The sequence below is a fragment of the Pseudophryne corroboree genome, chromosome 2 (assembly GCF_028390025.1).
Source record: "Pseudophryne corroboree isolate aPseCor3 chromosome 2, aPseCor3.hap2, whole genome shotgun sequence".
NCBI lineage: Eukaryota > Metazoa > Chordata > Amphibia > Anura > Myobatrachidae > Pseudophryne > Pseudophryne corroboree.
The window spans coordinates 29612663-29631218 of record NC_086445.1 but is presented as its reverse complement, the minus strand read 5'-3'; the positions used below and the strand labels follow the sequence as shown (position 1 = coordinate 29631218).

General features: G+C 47.1%; 1 protein-coding gene across 2 annotated transcripts in view; it reads right to left on the bottom strand.

Annotated features, from left to right (window-relative positions):
- LOC134994354 (piwi-like protein 1) overlaps window positions 1-18556 on the bottom strand; it is a 549333-nt gene that overhangs the window by 152530 nt on the left and 378247 nt on the right. The gene's annotated exons all lie outside the window — the stretch shown is intronic.

The window sequence follows — 18556 nt, the reverse complement described above, 5'->3', positions numbered from 1 at the left end:
CAATAAGCCATGCAGTGCGAGATGCCTCGCACGAGTGATCCGCCAGGTCCTGCGCAACTCTATTTTTGGGTGTCTTTTTGGAGAAAATGTGTCTTAGTCACAACATAATGCGACTAGTGCGCACGAGGAGACTGTGCTGAGTAATGTGATATATGACACATATATTGTGTGTGATTGAGTCAGTATACGGAGCAGAACTGAACATGTATTGGAAAAAAGCTGCGGCTACATTGTAGCATTTAGTGTACAGAATCAGACTCCGTCATAACCCTATCATACTGTATATCACAGGTGTCATAACACAGTAATCAGGTGTCAACACATTTTCGGCCAATAAGAAGCAAAAAAAACAAAAGACCCCCAATGCTAGAAGATTCTCACGCGACCTGGCATGCCAAGACATCTTTGGACACATCTGTACGTTAAATTATTTACGCTGAAAGTATTGGCTGACAGTGGACCATGGGGGTACAAAGACAACTTTATAAACTTTTCCATTTTTTAATATTTTAATGTTTGTTACCCCTTCTTCAATAGCCCCATTTCTGCCAGGTAGTCCATTATTTTTCTCACCAAGCCCCTCAGAACTGAATCAGAGCAAAACCCCACCCACAGGTAGACTTTTAATAGGGGGAATGGGAGCATAATCAAGGGACAGTAGACAATGCGGCCTACACTAACAGGAAGTAGCGTATAAACCACGTCTCTTAGACTACTTTGACCTCTTTCTCACCCACCTCATGAGCACTGGACACAATTCCCCTAACTACAAAACATTAATAAGAGCTATGGTAAAACTTACCCTTGTTAAATCTTTTTCTTTGATGTCCATAGGATCCACAGGGATGACCTTATTATTATTATTCTTTATTTATATGGTACCACAAGGGATCCGCAGCGCCCAATTACAGAGTACATAAACAAATAATCAAAACAGGAAAACAGCAACTTACAGTTGATGACAATGGCCCTCATTCCAAGTTGATCGCACTGTTTAGTTCCTGATTTGACGTCACAAACACGCCCTGCGTTCGGCCAGCCACTCCCCCGTTTCTCCAGCCACTACTGCATTTTTATCTGGCACGCCTGCGTTTTTCAGCACACTGCCTGAAAACGGTCAGTTACCACCCAGAAACACCCACTTCCTGTCAATCACACAACGAACAGCAGTGCGACTGAAAAGCGTCGCTATACCTTGTGTGAGACTACGGCGGCTTTTGTGAAAGTACGACACACGTGCGCAGTGCGCACCATACGCATGCGCGGAAATGTCGATTTTTAGCCTGATGGCTGCGCTGCGAACAACGGCAGCTAGCGATCAACTCGGAATGACCACCAATATAGGACAAGTACAGGGTAAATAAACATAGCTACATCAGCAGAATTGGAGCAGTTGAAGATTATTAAAGTAAGAAAAGGATAAGCACATGAGAGAAGAGTGACCTACTCGTAAGAGCTTACATTCTAAGGGGAGGGGTAGACAGACAGGGGTGACACAGATGGGGTACATAGAGATCGTGGAACAGAGGGTTAGGATGAGATACGGCTTGGTTTGGTGAAGAAGTGGGTCTTAAAAGCCTGTTTGAAGTTTTGTAGAGAGGTGGAGAGTGTGAGGGGGAGAGGTAGGGAATTCCAGAGAAATGGAGCAGCACGTGAAAAATCTTGGAGATAGGAGTGGGGGGAAGTTAGCAGTAGGTAGGAGAGTCGGCATGCATTAGCAGAGCGAAGTGGATGGGTGGGAGTGTAAAGAGAGACAAGGTTAGAGATGTAGATGGGAGAGGAGTGGGTGAGGGATTTGTGACTGTGAAGCTTGAAATGGATTCTGAAAAAGGAAGGGGAGCCAGTGAAGGTCTTGTAAGAGAGGAGAGGTGGACTTAGTGCATTTGGAGAGGAAAATTAGTCGGGCAGCAGCATTGAGGATAGATTGGAGTGGAGAGATGTATTTGTCAGGAATGCCAGTCAGGAGGAGATTACAGTAGTCCAGTCTGGAGATGACAAGTGAGTGGATAAGGGTTTTAGTAGCATCCTGGGTCAGAAAGGGTCTGATCCTGGAAATATTTTTTAGATGAAAACGGCAGGTTTGTGAGAGGTGCTGAATGTGTGGTTTGAAGGAGAGGGAGGAGTCAAGGATTACTCCAAGACAGCGCACTTGGGGGACTAGAGGAGATAGTAGTGCCATCAATAGATAATGAGAGTGTGGGAGGTGAGGTTGTGCGGGAGTGAGGGAGGATGATCAGCTCGGTCTTAGACATGTTAATTTAAAAGAAAGCGCTGGGACATCCAAACAGAGATAGCAGAGAGACAGTTGGAGATACAAGTGAGGAAAGCAGGGGAGAGGTCCGGAGAGGAAAGAAAGATCTGAGTGTCATCAGCATAGAGACTATATTGGAAATCAAAAGGACTAATGAGCTTACGTAATGAGAAAGTATAGTGAGAAAAGAAGAGGACCAAGAACAGAACCTTGGGGTACACATACAGTTAGTGGAAGTGAGGGGGAGGTGGAGTCATGAGAGAAGACAGAGAAGAAATGGTCAGAGAGGTCGGAAGACAGCCAAGAAAGAGCAGTATCACGCAGACCAATGGAATGAAGGATTTGTAGTAGGAGAGGGTGGCCCACAGTGTCAAAAGCAGCAGAAAGATCAAGAAGAATAAGAGTAGTGGGCCTTCGATTTAGCAGCATGGAGGTCATTGTAGACTTTTGTAGGGGCAATTTCAGTGGAGTGGAGAGGACGGAAGCCAGACTAGAATGGGTCAAGCAGTGAGTGTGAGGAAAGAAAGGAAGTAAGGCAGTTGTAGACAATACGCACAAGGAGTTTGGATGCAAAGGGAGGAGAGAGATGGGTCGGTAGTTGGAGAGAGTGTTTAGTTCAAGGGTAGGTTTTTAAGACTAGGAGAGATGAGTGCATGCTTGAAGGCAGAGGGGACAGTGCCTGATGAGAGAGAGAGATTGAGAAGGTGGGTAAGATGAGAACAGGCAAAATGAGAGAGGTAGCAGAGGAGGCGGGAGGAGATGGGGTGAAGTGTTGAGGTGGTGAGGCTACAGGAACAAATGAGGGCCATTACTTCCTCACCAGATGCATGGGAGAAAGATGTCAGAGTTGGAGAGAGGGATGGGGAGGGGTGGTAAGGGATGGGAGGAGGCTGGTTGCTGATGGTCTGGTGTGATGTGATGTTCTGATGTATGGAGTCAATTTTGGACGTGAAGTATGTGGCAAAGTCAAAAGCAGAGAGTGAGAAAGGGAGACGAGGTGGGCAGAGGAGTGAGTTGAGAGTGGCAAAGCGGCGCCAGGGGTTGGAAGACTGGGAGGAGATGAAGTTTTTGAAGTATGACGGTTTAGCAAGAGAAAGAGCAGCACTGAAGGATGAGAAGATAAGTTTGAAATGGATGAAGTCTACCTTAGAACGTGATTTCCTCCAGAGTCGGTCAGCAGTACATGAGCATTTTTGCAGATATCTGGTGCATTTGGTGTGCCAGGGTTGAGGTGTTAATTTGCGAGGGTGAATAGTGGTTGGTGGAGCAACAGAGTCAAGAGCAGAAGTAAGGGATGCATTGTATATGGAAGTGACTTGTTCAGGGCATGAGAGAGAGAATAGGAGAGAGAAGCGAGTCAAACAGGGAGGAAAGGAATGTGGTGTCAACAGCCTCAATGTTACGCTTAGTGATGGTAGCCTTAGGACGTGGAGATGGGGAAGCAGAGAGATAGGTTAAAGGAGAGTAGGTGGTGGTCAGAGAGGGGAAATGGGGAGTTGGAAAAATCAGAAATATCACAACGGTGAGTGAAGACCAGATCCAGTGACCTCCCATTCACATGGGAGGGTGAGGAGGTCCACTGGGAGAGACCAAGTGAAGAGGTACGGTTAGGCGTTTAGAGGCAGGGGATTGTGTGGGGATATCGATAGGGACGTTGAAATCACCTAGGATAATGAAGGGAATGCCAAGAAGAGAGGAATCAAAGTTGTGGATGAATTTGGAGGCAATGTCAGGGGTGCGGTAAATGACAGCTACTCTAAGATAAACTGGTTGGAAGAAGCGTATAGCATGGACCTCAAAATGTAGAGAATGTAAGGGATGGTTCTGGTGGTATGAGTTGGTAGGAGTAACTAGAAGGTAAAAGGACCCCAACACCACCCCCATGACGACCCCCAGGTCGGGGTGTGGGTGTGAATGTGAGGCCCCTAGCAGAAAGAGCAGCAGGAGAAGTAGTGTCAGAGGGAATAATTCAGGTTTCGGTAATGGCTATTAGGTGCAGGGAGTTGGAAATGAAAAGGTCACGAGTGGGTACCAGTTTGTTACAGACAGATCTGGCATTCCAGAAGGCACACGATAGAGGGCATGAGTTTGTGGGAGAGATGTGAATGAGATTATCAAGGTTGTTGTAGCGATGACGTGAGATTAACTATGAGGGCAGGGATGATGAGAGAGTAGTGATGGTGCGGGTGTCTGAGCTAGGAGGGGAAACTGCAGGAGGTGGGCAGGGAGGGAGTTCAGTGTGATGTGGATGGGGGTGTGGGGAGATGACAGGGAAGGGAGGGAGGGAGCAGGTCTGAGTTGTGAGGTAGCAAGACCATGAGGCAGATGTGAATGAAAGTGGGGTAACAGGAAAGGAGGGGAAAGGAAACTGAGGGATGGAGGGGAGACAGAGGAGGGGAGAGAGGAGGAGGTGTAGGAGACTGAGGGGGGAGGATAAAGGTGTGAACAGGGGCAAGATACATGACTAGGTAGACACTGAGTGATGTGGAGAGTAGAAAAAAACCTTGACATAGTAAGTAGTTAAATAGGTTGAGGGTAACTGGAAGTAGGAGTGGAGGCTGTGAGGAAATCAAAAAAGAAAAATTGCAGAAATGCAGGCGAGAAAAGCAGTGTAAGCCCAATGGGTGTAGATTTAGTTTCAAGTGAATCAAAATCGTACATAAAGTGGGGGCAGAAATGTATTTAGACTGTAAGAAATGAGAGGATTGTGAGAGGGTTAAAAAGGATTTTTAAGTGTTATGCTGGTGGAGACCAGGACAGGCACCGAACAGTTAAGCTTTTGAAGCTTCCAGGATGCACTGGACACTCTCCCCTTATACCCCACCCACAGCTCAGGCTCTTAAGGAGCTGAAGAGGAGAGGAGGAAAATGGTACACAGAGAAAACACACCAGGAGACGGGAACTGGTGACCGAGAAGAGTAACCCATTGAAGCTAGGTGTGACAGGGTGGGTTCCCTGTGGATCCTATGGACCTCTAAGAAAAAGAGTTAAAAAAAAGTAAGTTTTACAATAAGTCTTATTTTCTTCTTCAGGGACCATAGGTATTCACAGGGATAACCATGGGGATGTCCCAAAGCAGTTGAAATAGGGAGGGAACACTCCTAGGATGAAAGAAGGACGTTGCAGCCAAAGGATGTATCAGGAGAGGTAAAACGTATTAAAGGCATAGAACTTAAGAAACGTATGTGCATAAGACCATGTGGCTGCCTTGCATAGCTGTTCAGCAGACGCGCCACGACAGGCTGCCCACGAAGGTCCCACAGATTGAGTGAGCAGAGACTATAATCGGAACCGGAAGATCAGCTTGCGTGTAAGCTTGTGAGAATGTCATGTGAAGCTAACGAGCCAGAGTTCGTTTGTTAGTTGGCCAGCGTTGCTTGTGGAATCCATAGAGGACAAAAAGTGAATCAGTTTTCCTGATGGAACTATTACAGTCAACGTAGATTCGCATAGCACAGACCACATTCAATGTGGCCACCCCCTCGGGGAGGCCAGGTGTAAGGAAGGTCAGAACCACAATTTCCTCATTGAGATGGAAGCTAAAGACTACCTTGGGGAGGTATCCCTGTTTGGTCCGTAGGATGGCCCTGTCACGAGGAAAAATAAAAAAAAGGGAAGACATGAAAGCGCTCCCAAGTTTGACACCCTGCTTGTCGAGGCAACTGCAAGAAGAAAAAGTCTTCGCGGTTAACCATATGAGGTCAACAGAGTCCAAAGGATCAAAAGGAGACTGCTGCAAAGCACCAAAAACTCACAACAAATCCCAAGGAGCTACTGGATGGACAAAGGGAGGTCTAATTCGAAGTACCCCCTAAAGGAAGGTATGCACATCCAGCAATTGAGCAATTCTTCTCTGGAACCAGAAAGAGCTGAGACTTGTACCTTAAGAGAAGCAAGGCGGAGGACCATGTCAAGTACCGCTTGCAGAAAGGCCAGGAGTCTAAAAATCCGAGAAACTAGAGGATCATAGCGACGTTGAGCGCACCACTGGAAGTGAGAGTGCCAAATGCAGTAATAGATACGAGCTGACGCTGGCTTCCGCGTTCGGATCATAGTTTCAAATCACAGAATGGAAGAATCCTTTATTCCTTAAGAGGGAAGATTTAAAAGCCAAGCCATCAAAGACAGGCGAGCTACGATGTATCCAGGGACCTTGTGACCAGAGGTCTGGTCATAGAGGAAGTGGAAACGTTTATGGAGTGACTTTGAAGATCCATGAACCAATGGCGTCTGGGCCATGCCAGTGCAATAAAGATCACCGTGCCACCCTCCTCTTTGAATTTGCGCAGCACCCTGGGAATGAGAGGTACTTGCGGGAAGAGATATGCCAGATGGAAGGACCATTGGACTGTTAAGGCATCTGTGAAGGCTGAGCCTGAATCCCTCATCCTGGACCCATAAGTGGGTACTTTGCAGTTGTGTCTGGAGGCAAAGAAGTCTACTTACGGAAGACTCCATTTGTCCACCAGATGCTCAATTACTTCTGGATTTAGATACCACTCCCCGGCATGTACGTCTTGGCGACTGCAGACGTCTGCTTCCCAATTGAGATCTCACGGGATGAATACTGCGGAGATGGCATTCTGCCCAAGTTAGAATCTGTGCCACTTCTACATTGCTGAGGAACTGCGAGTGCCTCCTTGATGATTGAGAAGCTACTGTCATGGCGTTCTCTGACTGGACTTGGACCGGAGAAGGACCGTGAAGAAGGTCCTGAGCCAAAGTGAGGGCTCTGTAAACTGCCCGAAGTTCGAGTACATTGATTGAGAGACCCCTTTCTGCCGGAGTCCAATGGCCCTGAAAAGTGTGGCTGCCGGTGACAGCTCCCCACCCACGGGGGCTGGCATCTGTGGTGAGAAGAACGCAGTCCGAAATCCAGAACAGAAGACCCCTGTCCAGGTTGGAGTTTTGCAACCACCACGAGAGGGACATCCAAACATCAGGGGGCAGTACCATTGTATGGGATGCCCATTCCACCTGGTGATTACCAGGCATTGTAGAGGCCTGGAGTGGAATTGGGCATATTCCACCATGTCGAAGGTGGATACCATGGAGCCCAGGGTCTGCATTGCAGAGTGAAGAGAAACCCTGTAAATGCGGAGCAACTTGCGTATGCGCAGATGTAGGGTCAATATCTAGTCTGGAGGAAGGAAAATGCATTGTAAGTAAGCGTGTAGCAGAGCTCCGAGATGTAGCATCCTCCGAGAGGGAATGAGGGAGCACTTGATCCAGTTGATTAGCCAACAATGATCCTGAAGGAACATTATGGTCACCTGGAGATGATGGGCGAGGACCTCCATAGAGAGTGCTAGAATAAGTATGTCATCTAGATAAGGGTGTATTCTGATTCACTGCCAACGAGGCTGAGCAGCCATTACCACCATGAGTTTGGAAAATACCCTCAGGGCCGTGGAAGGGCTGCTGAGCAGAGACTGAAACTGGGAATGCTGATGGAGAACACCAAAACCGAGGTACTGCTGATGAGAGGGTGCTATAGGTACGTGTAGGTAAGCATCCTTTATATTCAGTGAAACCATAAAGTCCTCAGGCCGCATAGTCTGGACAATGGAGCAGAGTGTTTCTATATGAAACCTGGGAACTCAGATATTTGTTCAGTAATTTGAGATTGAGTATGGGCCAATGAGATCAATTTGGTTTCTGAACCAAAGAGTGTTGAATAAAAGACTTTGCCCCGTTGAGACATGGTGACATGAATTATCACGCTTGATTGTAGTAAGGTGTGAATAACCTCCCGCAGAGCCTTGGCTTTGCTGAGGTCCGATAGCGAGCTGGTATGAAAATATTGACGGGGAAGAAGCCTAAGGAAGGAGAGAGCGTAACCGTGGGATCCCACTTCCTGTACCGAGGCGTCTATTGGGACCTGGGTACAGGTGCAACAAATGGGCGAAAAGAAGGAGGAAGTCCGTCCCATCAGGCTGAGGGTTCATCCTCAGACTTGGAGGTTGGCAAACCTAGCAGCCCAGGCCTGCGTAGCTTTAGGATTAGAGGCTTTAGTAGAATGTGACAGTCTGGGAAAGGTTTGAGTCCTGGCGTTGCAACTCAGGGTGTAAGGACCGAAAGGAAGAAGTCCGAGGATATGTAAAGGAGGCTGAGGGTAGGCCACTCAATTTAGAGTCTGACAGGTTAGTGACAATTTTGTCCTGTTCCGGGCCAAAAGGAAATTCTCCTGTATATGGTATAGCTTCCAGGGCCTTCTTAGAGTCTGAATCAGCCTTCCTTGAGCAAAGCCAAACAATACAGCGGGACACCACCGAGGTAGCCAAAACCTTGAAGGATAGGAGAGCTGCATCTAGGGCCGCTTCTCCATTATAAAAAGCTGCATCTCTGATGTTAGCAATGTATGATAGTTGTTCCCGTTTAGCATCAGAGCTGGAAGTGGATAAAAGGAACTGAGCCTTTTAGGTACGTGAAATCTCTTGCTAGGAGTTTTCCACACTTTGCCCATAGCATCAGCGAATGGTCTGAGTGGGGGAATTTTGCCACAACTACTTTCTAGCGTTTACACAAAGGGTCTTTTGCCTTAAGTGCCGATTCTTCATTTTCCATTTGAAGAGTGAATTTAACAGGTCTCGCCAAAGCAGCCACATACATTTTGACTAAACCTCTTCCTCCCAAGAGGGGGAGTCAGCATCAGAGAGGCCTGCATTTTCTGCTTCACCAGATGATTCCTCAGAATCTGATAGAGGTGTAGATTGTGGCAAGATATGGTGAAAGGCAGCAAAGGAGACCGCAAAGCTTTGCATAGTGGCAGAAAACATGTCTATCCATGGGGGAGAGACAGTCGGGACCGGTATAGGTTGATATAGCTGTTGCGGCAACTGTGGAGGCAGTCCCCTAGGGGGAGCTATGGCTGGGGCTGCAATATGGTCTTCAACTTTGGACAGCATCTAGGAAAAAGAAGCCCAAGGAGGCTCTTGTGGTGGAAACGCTGACTGACCAGGTGGGTCATAACAAGAGGCACACTGACCAACTTGTAACATGTGCTCTGGTGGCAATCCTGGTGTCCCCTGTGTGCCCTGCTAGCAATGGATGTACAGGGGTCCCTGCTGAAAGTTCCTCTCCACAGCTGGAGTCGCAGCTCCGGTGGGGATGATGGAGCAGCAGCTCTGGCGTCCAAAAGGACTGCCTAGAGCTGCTTACTCAAATAGAAAAAAAAAAAGGAATTTGATACCTGCCGTTAATTTCTTTTCTCGCAGTCTGCAGGGGATACTGGGATGGATTAGTACCATGGGGTATATATCAGGTTCATTGGAGCCTGGCACTTTAAGAAATGTTCAGTGTGTTCTGGCTGTTTCCCTCTATGCCCCTCCTGCAGACTCAGTCTAGGAAAACTGTGCCCGAGGATACGAACATACATAGAGAGAAGGAAATTAGACAACCATAGCCGTGAGGTAACGAACCAACATACAACAGTAACAAAGGATAGCAACGCTAACCAGAACAGGAACAGGGACAGCAACAGCAGCTCCAACCAAGAAAAAAAGAAAAACTTACAACCAGGTAAGCTGGAAACATGAAGCACTGAGTCGGGTGCCTAGTATCCCCTACGGACTAGGAGAAAAGGAATTACCGGTAGGTATCAAATTCCTATTTTGTCCAACATCCTAGGGGATACTGGGATGGATTATTACTATGGGAAGTCCCAAAGCTCCCAGAACGGGTGGGAGAGTGCTGAGACCCCTGCAAAACCGCCTGACCAAACTGAAGGCCTTCACTGGCCAAGGTATCGAAGTTATAGAACTTTACAAATGTGTTTGTACCAGACCAAGTAGCAGCTCAGCACAACTGCAAGGCCGAGACACCACAGGCAGCCGCCCAGGAATAACCCACTGACCTAGTGGAGTGGGCCTGAAAAGAACTCGGCAACGGTAATGCCACTGAAGAATAGGCGTATTGAATAGTCAACCTAAGCCAACGAGCAATGGACTGCTTAGAAGCAGGACAACCATTCTTGGTATTGTCATAAAGGACAAAGAGGGAGTCAGACTTCCTGTGACGAGCTGCCTTTTTGACGTAAATCCTCAAAGCCCGAACCACGTCCAATGACTTTGGAGCAACTGATGCATCAGACAACAATGGAACCACTATCGGCTGATTAATAAGAAACGCCGAAACCACCTTCGGCAAAAACTGCGGGCAAGTCCTGAGCTCCGCCCTATCCTCGTGAAATATCAAATAAGGGCTCTTACAGGATAAAGCCCTCAATTCCGACACACGCCTCGCAGAGGTGAACACCAGCTACATGGCAGTCTTTCAAATCAGAAATTTCAACTCCACCCTGTGGAGAGGCTCAAACCATTCCGACTGGAGAAAGGTCAGTACCACATTGAGATGCCACAGAGCCGTGGGAAGGACAAAGGCCGGTTTAATTCGAAGGACACCCTTCAAAAACATCTGTACCTCCAGAATTACAGCCAGCTGCATATGGAAAAATATGGAGAGAGCAGATATCTGAACTTTGATGGAGCCTACCCTGAGGCCCATATCCACGCCTGCTTGCAGAAAACGGCCAAGGTGAAATTCTACAGTAGAATATTTTCTACCTTCACACCAAGAAACATACTTCTTCCAGATACAGTAGCAATGCTTAGATGTGACCACCTTTCGGGCTTGGACCATAGCCGAGATAACCCAGGAGGAAAGACCTTTTCTGGCTAGAATCTCCCTTTCAACCTCCAAGCCATCAAACGTAGCCACAGTAAGTCTGGATAGACAAACAGCCTATGCTGAAGAAAATCCTTGAGAAGCAGTAGAAGCCAGGGCTCTTTGAGAGACATGGTCAGGAGATCCGCATACCAGGCCCGACGAGGCCAATCCGGGGCAATTAGAACTGCTTGAACGTTTTACCTTTTGAGTCTTTTTAGAACTCTGGGAATGAGAGGAATTGGAGGGAACAGATATACAAACTGGTAAGTCCACGGTGCCGTCAGAGCATCCACCACTGCGGCCTGTGGATCCCTCGTCCCGGAACAGTAGCGACGCAGCTTCTTGTTGAGACGAGTAGCCATCAGGTCTATCTGCGGACAGCCCCACCGGCGAACCAGCTGTTGAAACACCTGAGGGTGTAGGCCCCATTCCCCCATATGGAGGTCGTGTCTACTGAGGAAGTCCGCTTCCCAGTTGTCCACTCCCAGAATGAATATGGTTGATATGGCCCTTGTGTTGGCTACCGACCATAGGAGTATCCTTGACCCCTCTCGCATTGCAGGCCTGCTTCTTGTACCTCCCTGTCAGTTTATGTAGTCCACCGCCGTCGCGTTGTCCGACTGCACCTGTATGGCCTGATGTTGGAGAAGATGGGATGTCTGCAGAAAAGACTTGTAGATAGCCCCGAGTTCCAGAACATTTATTGGAAGCTAAGACTCCTGACACTACCACCTTCCTTGGAACAGAGCCCCTTGGGTCACAGCTCCCTAACCACGGAGGTTGGCATCCGTTGTCAACTGAGTCCAAGACTGGGTTCCGAAATTCCGACCCTCCACAAGGTGAGAGACTTGTAGCAACCACAAGAGGGAGATCCTTGCTTTCGGCGAGAGATATACTCTGGTGCATGTGCAGGTGAGAACCTGACCACTTGTCCAGCAGATCCAGCTGGAACGGATGGGCACAGAATCTGCCACACTGGATTGCCTCGTAGGAGGCCACCATCTTGCCTAGTAGTCGGATGCAAAGGTGTACCGAGATCATGCGGGGCCTGAGCACAGAGCAGACCATAGCCTGAATTGTTAAGGCTTTGTCCATTGGAAGGAATACCTTCTGAGACACTGTGTTCATTATCATTCCCAGCAACTGAATTCTCTGTGACTGTTCCAAGTGAGATATTTGGAAATTTAGGATCCATCCATGGTCCGTAAGAAGACGGGTAGTCAAGTTGATGCTGTTCAGCAGACTCTCCCTGGACACCGCCTTTTTAGCAGATCGTCTAAGTAGGGGACTATGTTTACTCCCATCACACAGAGCTGCAGCATCATCTCCGCCATGACTTTTGTGAATATCCTCGGAGCCATGGAGAGACCAAAAGGTAAGGACTGGAACTGGAGGTCCAGAATAGCCTGATGGGGGGGGGCATATCAGGATGTGTAGATATGCATCCTTGATATATAGTGAAACCAGGAATTCCTCTTCCTCCAGACCAGAGACCACCGCTCTTAGAGATTCCATCTTGAACACACGTAGGTATGGGTTCAGAGATTTGAGGTTCAGGATCGGTCGTACTGAACCGTCCGGTTTCAGTATCATGAATAGGCTTGAATAGAATCTGGAACTGGAACAATAACCATCGTTTGCAGAAGTTTTTGAATGGCGTCCTGCAAGGTAACTCTTGCTACAGGTGAAGTTGGTAAGCTGGACTTGAAGAATCTGCAAGGCGTAGGGTTGCCAGATCATCCCTTTAATGCTGGAGACCTGTGATTTACACAGGTTTTGTGGCTGATTAAAACCAGGCGGAATGCAGGTTTGAATTTAATCAACCACAGAACCTGTATTATTCATAGGTCTCCAGGATTAAAGGGATGAGGTGGCAACCCTAGAGAGGAGGGAGTGCATGAAAATCCAACAGATAACCCTGTGATATGAGGTCGCCTCACCCAAGGACCCTGGGAGGGGTCCGTCCACACCTGGGCGAAATATTGTAGTCGAGCACCCACCTGAAAGTCCCCCTGCAGCTGGGGCCAACTGTCACGTGGAGGGCTTAGTGGAAGAGGATCCGGAGACCTGGTCCAGAGATCCAGCAGCCGCTGGTTTGCAGGATTTACCTCTATTTCTTCTAGCTGCATTTGAGGCACCTCTGGCTCTGCCTCTAAACCTGGCCACACGAAAGGACTGTAGAGAGGGTACTGGATAGGGACGTCTAACCGGAGGCGCAGCAGAAAAGTTTATACTGGCTTTAACTTATTTTGTGTGTAAAACAGGATTTAAATACCTACCGGTAAATCCTTTTCTCTTAGTCCGTAGAGGATGCAGGGTCACTTTAAGAACCATGGGGTATAGACAGGATCCGCAGGAGACATGGGCACTTTAAGACTTTCAAAGGGGTGTGAACTGGCTCCTCCCTCTATGCCCCTCCTCCAGACTCCAGTTATAGGAACTGTGCCCAGGGTGACGGCCATTTTGAGGAAAAGGATTTATTGTTAAATCGGTGAGATACTGTCGAAGTCGAAAATATTGCAGTACACACGTCACGTACAAACTACACACAGATGGCCTCCGTGCGCGTACTTTTTCTGCCGTGCGACAATAACCGCAAGTTGCGTATGACCGCTCCCGCAGTCCTGCGTATTAGCGCGTGGTATGAGTAATTACGGTAGTGATTGTAATCGCATGGAAAAGCCATAAAAACACATTACAGATTTAATCCACATAGTGCACAACGTACACATAGTCTACATGCACCACACCAGCGAGTTACACTTGCTTAAAGGGTATAATAACAAAGGGATTCACCTTTACAGGATAGGAGGGGACAGAACTAGGTTATAAGGTGGTGTTTGGTATCCAGCTGTAGGGTATTTTTAGAGCAATATTCCGGTGTTGGTTTGCAGAAGATCGCACGCTCCTGCGGATAGTTATGCGCAGGAGCAGAATATTAATATTAACTGTATTTACTGTACTTCTGATATTCGTCGGGAACCCAGTGGAGAACATCTGCAAGTGTACCTGGACCAGACATCGCCCACCTATTCAAACCGACCTATGGCCTCTCCTGTACTGTAAACGACCATCTCAGTGACCAATAGATGAATAGATTACAGTTTCCATTGTGTTAGGTTTTGGACAAATGTATAAAAAGCCAGCTGCAGGCCCGGTCATTCACAATCTCTGAAGGTCATCTACCTTGATGACTGAGGACCAGACCGGGTAGCGCAGGCGAACAAACGTATGTACCATTGACTGTAGCCTTTATCTTTTATTGTATTGTGTTATTATTGTAACCCCCTGCTAAGTAAAATAACCATTGGTGGGTTGGACCCCAACATAGTTTTTGAAATACAATTGGTGTCGTGTCTCTTTCCCTGCTAGATTTGTAAGTGTATTTCAGACACACGTGAAGCTGCATAGTGCTCACAACGTGTCGTTGTGTGTGTATGCACCGCGTGTACTGTGTACGTCCGTTGCGGCGTTTGTACGCAAAGTGCGTACACGGTATGGGACTTTGTACGCTGAGTAATAAGTACGTAGGTTAAGGATTGCATACATCGGCCGCAGCAGCTTGAATTTACGTGTATTGAATGTATTGAAGTATTGCTTTTAATCCTGTATGTAAATCAGCATTTACAATTGGGGGATCGATCCGGTTTTCACATGCTCACAGGCTAGCAGATCATAGCAGAATTTAATCTATCAGCAAAGTGTGGAAATACATCGTTAAGTTAAACCTTTTTCTGGTTGCTTGGATGTTTTAAAACTCTATTTTTGTGCTGTTAGATTGCGTTTGCTCTGTCTGGTCTGCAGAGGTAAACAGGAAAAGAGATTTCAAAATCTGTGTAATTTTCTTTGGCACCAAAAGCGTAACAAAGCGTACCAATATTTTGCATACTCCCCCCACATAGTGTTGCCATAGGTTATTAGTCATTTCTAAACCTGTGTGAAATCGGATACATTTGTTTGCTATATAGATAAATTTGAAATAAATGTATTTAAGGGAGTAATTATAAAAACACAAAACGCAGTTCTGGCCCAGTCGTAAAAGGGTTATACAGAATAAGTGTGGGTTGTGTTTGTGAGCGATTATAGTTTGTATTGCTCACATTTATAGAGATTGTGTGATTTGTTTTATTGCGGACGCACGTTTGTACACGTGGTCCGGACAAAGTACAGGAGAGCGCTCGTGGCGTACAAGGCACGCTGGTCGCGTGTTTAAGCAAGGTTGCATAGGAGTACGGACGCTAAGTACAAAGCACACGATATTTGTTCAGTTAAAGGCGGGATAGTATACATTTAATACAATAGCACATAACCATCCGATTTAAAAAAAAAAAAAAAAAAAAAAAAAAACAGGTTACGTTAAAAAATTTGGTACCTCTGGGGTAAAGCGGCCAACCTAAGGGAGTAAAAAAAATTCTGTACAGAAAAGAAAAATAAGGTGTATTTGAGTGAGTGAGTGAAAGTGGAGTGAGAGGATTTGAACCCCGGAAATTCAGGTCAAATTCAAGTAAGTGGAGGCTTGGTGGCGTGAGGTGGCTGACTTACGTTAACATAGATAGAGATAATACGCAAATCGTGAGGTGATTTGTCGAGGAGCGTACTATAGAATTGTGCAGGAGTATAGAAATTGTGAATTGAAGTTTAAAGGTTTTGTATTACGCTCCGGCTGAGGATCGCAGCTTGTATATTCGATTCCAGTGGTCGTAGGGCGGATAGGTAACAAGTACCTATACGCTGTGCGATTGGACCGCATGTTTGTGGGTGCGAACTTGATACCCCTTTGCGAGCTTTGCGTAAAATCGCGGTATCCTTAGCGCTGTGTATAGCATACGCAAGCGTGATTTGTGTAAGTCAAAAAGGGAAGTTTTCGCTGGTCTCTCTCAGGAAAAACGGTAGATATTCACTGGAAAAGGTAAGGTACTCCTAAAACTTCCAGTGAACAGAAGCCAGTTAGGGCCTCACTGGGTACGCGGTGGTCACTATTGGAGTGAGTCGTGGTACGTCAGCGGAGAAGGAGCGAGTGAATGCGTTAGGTGTCTTTCACAGTCTATTGCGTTGTGCATTTGGGGATTGCGTTTATAGGCAAAATTTTTGCAATATGTGGGTACGTATGACTGTGGAAGATAGGGCCTCATTCCCAAAGGTGGGTAGCTTTGAATCAGAGGTGTTACAGAACATAAGGATTAAAAATAGGATTTTGGTACTTACCAGATAAATCCTTTTCTTTGAATCCATAGGGGGCACTGGAGTACTCTTGGGTCTTGGGATATGGACGGTTCCACTGGAACTAGGCACTGAACAGTTAAACTTTGACTATATCTCCCCTCCATATCCCAGAGTACCTCAGTGTTTTTTTACTGAGCCGAACTGGAGCTATAGAGGTCGACAATGGAGACATACATATAACAAAAAAAAAAAATGGACAACAATAAAGTTGACACAAACAAAAAATGACAACTAACAGTTGACACCAACCCGACAGAATTTCTAATTTGAAACAGTCGGTAAGAGTGTGTTACCATAATATTCCCTGCACTTACCACAACCAGGTAACAACTGCTCTGGGTGGGCATCCAGTGCCCCCTATGGATTCAAAGAAAAGGATTTATCTGGTAAGTACCAAAATCCTATTTTCTTTTTCATCCAGTACGGGTCACTGGAGTACTCTTGGGACGTACCAAAGTTTCCCCCGTGGGCGGGAGAGCTATTTGGCACCTGTAACACTAAACGGCCAAAGCTAGATGCTGATGCCGCAAAAGTATCAAACTTATAAAAGCGCACAAACGTGTGCACTGACGACCATGTAGCTGCCCGGCAAAGCTGTGTCGTAGAAACTCCCCGACCAGCTGCCCATGAAGTTCCCACAGAACGTGTGGAATGAGCTGTTACCGAAGTAGGCGGCTGTAACCTAGCCTGAAGATAAGCCTGACGTATGGTCAGTTTTATCCATCTGGATAAGGTCTGCTTAGAGGCTGGCCAACCACTCTTGGCAGCATCATAGAGAACAAACAACGTATCCGTCTTACGAACCGTAGACGTTCGAGACACATAAACGCGTAAAGCGCGTACCACATCCAGAGTTTCAGAATGTCCTGATAACACAGGAACTACTATTGGTTGGTTGATGAGAAAAGATGACACTACCTTTGGTAAGAAAACGGAATTCGTCCGAAGTTCTGCTCTGTCATCATGAAACACCAAATATGGCGGCTTGCATGACAAGGCACCCAAATCTGAAACCCGCCTTGCCGAAGCCAAGGCTAGAAGAAAAATTGTTTTCCAAGTGAGAAATTTAATATCCACTTGTTGTAAGGGTTCAAAATGAAAAGACTAAGAAATCTAAAACCAGATTCAAGTCCCATGGCGCTGTAGGTGGAATGAATGGCGGCTGTACTCTGAGGACACCCTGCATAAAGGTGTGTACTGATGGCAAAAGAGCCAATCGTCTTTGAAAGTAAATTGACAAAGCAGATATCTGCACTTTTAGTGTGGATAGACGTAGACCTCCATCTAACCCCATCTGTAGAAATAACAAAAGACGGGATAACTTGAAAGAAGAGGTCGGAAATTTGCGAGCTTCACACCAACCTATATAGGCACGCCAAATTCTGTAATAATGAGCTGCCGTAACCGGCTTCCTAGCTCGTAACATGGTTGGAATGACCGATTCTGGAATGCCCTCTCTTCTTAAGAGGGCGGTCTCAACTGCCACCCCGTCAAACGCAGCTGCGCTAAATCGGGGTAAAGAAACGGACCCTGTTGTAACAGGTCCGGACGTAGTGGGAGCGGCCAAGGATCATCTGCGAGTAATCCGCGAAGATCCGAGAACCAAGCTCTCCGTGGCCAATGAAGCGCCACTAGTATGACTGTGACGAACTCTCTTTTGATCCGTTTTAGCAATAGCGGGAGCAGCGGAAACGGTGGAAACAGATATACTAGACTGTATGGCCACCGGACTGTGAGAGCATCCACCGCCACTGCCTCTGGATCTCTCGTTCTGGATACATACTGGGGCATTTGATGATTGTGGCGAGATGCCATCAAGTCCACCTGCGGGTAACCCCACCTCTGAACCAGCATGTGAAACACTTCTGGATTTAATGCCCATTCTCCTGGATGAAAATCCAGACGACTGAGATAATCCGCCTCCCAGTTGTCCACTCCCGGAATGAACACTGCCGACAATATGACCTGGTGGTATTCTGCCCAATTGAGGATTCGAGCTACTTCCCGCATTGCCATGCGGCTTCTCGTTCCGCCTGGTTTGTTGATGTATGCGACCGCCGTCGCATTGTCTGATTGCACCTAAACCGCCTGCAGGATGTGCACTGCCTGTCGCAATGCATTGTAAATTGCCCGGAGTTCCAGGACATTTATGGACAGCAATCTTTCGTGATTCGCCCAGAGACCCTGGAGCTGAAGATTCTGAACTACAGCTCCCCAACCTCTGAGACTTGCGTTTGCCGTGAGAATTATCCAATTCCAGGTGCCGCACTGTTTCCCTGCGGTTAGATTCTGTACCCTGAGCCACTCTGGTCCTTGGAGACAACCTTACCCTGTGGTGAATCTGTAAGTGTGAGCCCGACCACTGTGCGAGCACATCCAGTTGAAAAGGACGTGAGTGAAATCTCCCGAACTGAA